The sequence below is a fragment of the Dromiciops gliroides genome, chromosome 1 (genome assembly GCF_019393635.1).
Source record: "Dromiciops gliroides isolate mDroGli1 chromosome 1, mDroGli1.pri, whole genome shotgun sequence".
Classification (NCBI taxonomy): domain Eukaryota; kingdom Metazoa; phylum Chordata; class Mammalia; order Microbiotheria; family Microbiotheriidae; genus Dromiciops; species Dromiciops gliroides.
In genome coordinates, this window is record NC_057861.1 from 387,006,004 (window position 1) to 387,010,142 (window position 4,139).

The 4,139-nt window shown below is 40.8% G+C and overlaps 1 pseudogene; it reads right to left on the reverse strand.

The window, feature by feature from the left end:
* Positions 1-902: 902 nt before the first annotated feature.
* LOC122742379 lies at positions 903-2,049 on the reverse strand (annotated as a pseudogene).
* Positions 2,050-4,139: the final 2,090 nt, after the last annotated feature.

Genomic DNA, 4,139 nt, shown 5'->3' on the forward strand with positions numbered 1-4,139 from the left:
CAATTGTTGGTACAAGAAGGTCTTTTTTGTTTGTTTGTTTGTTTGTTTTGTTTTTTGGGGGGCAATGAGGGTTAAGTGACTTGCCCAGGGTCACACAGCTATTATTGTCTTAAGCTGGATTTGAATTCAGGTACTCTTTTTTTTTTTTTTTTTTTTTTAGGCAATGGGGGTTAAGTGATTTGCCCAGGGTCACACAGCTAGTAAGTGTCAAGTGTCTGAGGCTGGATTTGAACTCAGGTACTCCTGAATCCAGGGCCGGTGCTTTAACCACTGCGTCATCTAGCTGCCCTGAACTCAGGTACTCTTGAACCCAGGGCCAGTGCTTTATCCACTGCACCACCTAGCTGCCCCAAGAAGGTGTTTTTAAAAAGGCTATATTCCAAATCTTAACTCAGGGTTATTTTTTGTATTTTCTATTATGAAACGATTTAAACTTTCTTTTTTTTTTTTTTACAGGTGGAAAAAAGAAAAACATTTATTAACATATATTCTGGGTCACTCTTAAGACTCAACCTGTAGCACAACCTCTGTGTTTGTCTATGGCCACATTTAGCTACCAAAGGGTGGGATTCCAAGTCTTTCATTCCAAGTCCAATACTCATCTCCCACAGATGCTATCATGGTGTGGAAATGTCAGAGGGGGAAACAGGCAAGCTTTTACAGATTTTCTGTAGCAGATCACATTTGTCAATTACAGGAATAGACAATGAAAGATTCCAGTGTATTTACAGTTTCTTAATTAACAAAAAAACCCAAAATTGACATTTGCCCTGGTAAGAGTAGCTTAGCACTCAGCTTCTGATTCTCCAACTAGGCTCCCTTTTATACATAAGATTAAAGAGTGGGATATAGTTCCAAGATCATCCTGAAATATCTCTACTTGGTTTGCCTGGGCCCCTGACCTAGTACAATTCTATTGAAGGGTTAGGAGAGAAGTCACTATGAGAGCGCTCCCTTTCAATTGGCAAACAGTAACAGAAATACCATCCATACTCAGTTGGGTAATAGATATATCTCTCCCATTCATGTAGTAGAGACTTCCGGAGGTACAAATAGCATACAACTGACCAGAGAATATATCTGCAAATGTGAAAGTCCTCTTTGCAAGAGTCGCGATTCTTGAAATTTCCTCGGAAATTCTGCAATAAGAATCGCTCAGTTTTGGTGTGAAAGGTTCTGGCTTTTGAAGCAACAGTGCCTCACTCTTGCTCTATGTGTCTTCTGAATCCTGCAGAAGGTCCATATCTGTCATCTGAGCCTTTTCTTCCTGTGTTATGTCCATCTCCCTCTGGTCATTCCTGTATTCTAACAATTGGAGCTTTCTCCTTCTCTTTTTCTCTCTGCTTTGGATTTCTCGCTGGGCCTCATGCTCCTTCAGCTGCTCAGACATTTCATTTTCCTCCTCATCCATTCAGCTCCAGAAGACCGTGGACCTCTTCTTCTTCATCACTCAGAAATTCACTTCTTTCTTGAATTTTTTTCTCAAATGTTTTTCTTGTCATTTCTACTTGTTCTGTCAACACAACAGCCCACATCCAAGGTATCTTCTTCTCCTCAAGAATTAGCTTGTGACCATCTTTTAAATCTCCATATAGAAGTTTCAGATTCTCCTGGAGCTTTTCCCTATAGCCCTCAGCAGCCTCTTCTATGGGTCGGACTTTGTGAGCCTTGTGTTCCTGAGACTGTGAACAGGACACACAGACTAGGGTCTGATCATCAGTACAGAACAATTTCTTATCCTCTTGGTGTCTGTCACACTTGCTGGGTCCCTTAGTCCTCTGCTGATGTCTTTTGGGGGTAAAAGGTCTTCTTTTCCAAAAACAAAAGGGAGTTTTCCCCTTCTCCTTAAAGTGGCAGTAAAACCTCTTGGTTGGGAGATTTCCCGGCACCTACGGCAGGAGGTAGGCATAGCAGCTTCGCTGGAGGCACTGAGACAAGATTGGCAAACACTGTGTCCACAATTGGCATCCACTGGGTCCATGAGATAGGCCTGACAAACATGGCAGGTGAGCATATTCTGAGACTTTCAGTCATCTCTTTAGTAGCCATAATCCTTTCTTTGATAGTCCAGTTGTCTGCTTCCTTCCAGGAACTCTGGTTAGCAGGAGAAGTTAGCTCAGAACAGGAATAGTCTCAGACCATCCTAGGGCTGGGTTTCTATATACTTTCCTTAGGCCAGCCCTCCCCATCCTTATTAACATTAACAAGGTGGAAAAGGTATTCTACCTCAGCTCCCTGAATTGTTCTCACTCCTCCACAAATTAAACTTTCAAGTCAGATCTGACTGAAGCTTGTCTGTATCAATTCTTTCTTGATTGAATTGGACTTGAACAAATATTGAGATTTATGTGCATTTTGTGATCCAATACCAGATCAGAGGGAAATCAGACTGAAAGTAAAATCTAACTGCATTTAAAGTTCTAGATTTGGAGACCTGGGTTTACTGCAGCTCTGGGTTTTCTTTTTTTCTTCTTCTTTTCCTATCTGTGTGTCCTTGGGTAAGTCACCTCATATCTCTGGGCTTTAGTTTTCTCATCAGTAAAATGAGAAGGGTGGAGTTAATGGTCCCTATGATCCTCTCAGGCTCTAAATCTATGATTCATGTATTGACAATAGACATGTGGATAACTGAGTATATGCTTTTTTCTTTCCCTCTGGCCCCCATAACGGTGTTTCAAATCTCTTCAGGCAGGTCACTATAATGAAGTTGCAAAAATTAACACACCAGGTGTTGGAGAGAGACTCAGCACATCACCAGAGGTGAGTTGCATGTCAGTGGGGGAGAGGGCAGTCACTCTGTGACCGTGTGTCATCTTAAACTGGTTTTCCAAATTGCTCAAATTAGAGTGCCAAGAAAACTGGATCCCCAAACCAAATGATTTTCTCAACCAGGATTGCATCAGATAAAGAAATCATCCTGGGTCTGGGACTCTCATGCTAACTCAGAGGAGGAGCCTGAGGGAAGACGCTGTCCCTCTTCCTTGTGTTGTTCTTCCTTAGTTCTCCAAGAGGACTAATGACATTCACTTCCAGTCCAGAGTTGGTTTTGCTATATTCGAAATGTGGAAAATGCCAAACTCTCCTGTGGCGACAGGCTTTAGGTGTGGAAAAAATAAGATACTGAGTTATCAGAGATCACAGGCAAGCATTTAATGCCAACACTACATCAAAGAATTAGGGATATGAGGGCGGGAGGAGAGAGGATCTTTTCAACTTGCAAGGAATGATATGGCTTAAAATTTATGCAGGTTAGGACTTGGACATTATCTAATTAAACTCAAATACTGGTCATTCGGGGTCTTTATAGAAGGATAAAACTTTTAGGTACTTACAACAAACATTTGAACTCCTCCCTGATTTGTCCTGGCCTGAAGTTAAAGGTTGGACTAAAGAGTTATTCCTTTCACATTGAGGTTAGGAGCATGATGCCCCAGTGATCTGGAAAATCAATGTACAATTTTTTGGCTCTCCCTTTGTACCAAAGAAGTCTGAATTATTATGGCATTAAAAGATAAAATATATTCTATACATATATTTTATTCATTTATACATATATACATATGTATTTATACACAAATATATATTTTATACATATATACATACATTCTATACATATATTTTATGCATTTCTGAGTTTCTACTGGACTCTGTGTATTGTCTATAGCTTCTGCAAAACTCCTCCAAGATTCTTATTTATTTTCTTATGCTGAGCTTTGGTATACCAAAACTACAATGGGGGAAATCTCAATGTGGAAGGATAACTGTAGTTTGAACTCCAAGAAGGAGTAAGTTTTGACTTTTGGGTAGATTAGGATAGTCTGATTGCCACTGAAAAATGCAAAACCTAGACTTAAAGAGGCATCATGGTTTAATGGAAAGAAAAAGCACGGGACTCAAAAAACCTGGGATTGAATTTTGCCTCTGACAAGTAGCAGTTGGTCGATCATGGGCAATTCTCCCTTAACCTTTTTCTGGGCAGCTAGGTGGTGCAGTGGATAAAGCACTGGCCCTGGATTCAGGAGGATCTGAATTCAAATCTGGCCTCAGACATTTGATACTTACTAGCTGTGTGAACGTGGGCAAGTCACTTAACCCTCATTGCCTCATTGCCCTGCCCCTCCCCAAGGATAGTATTTCTT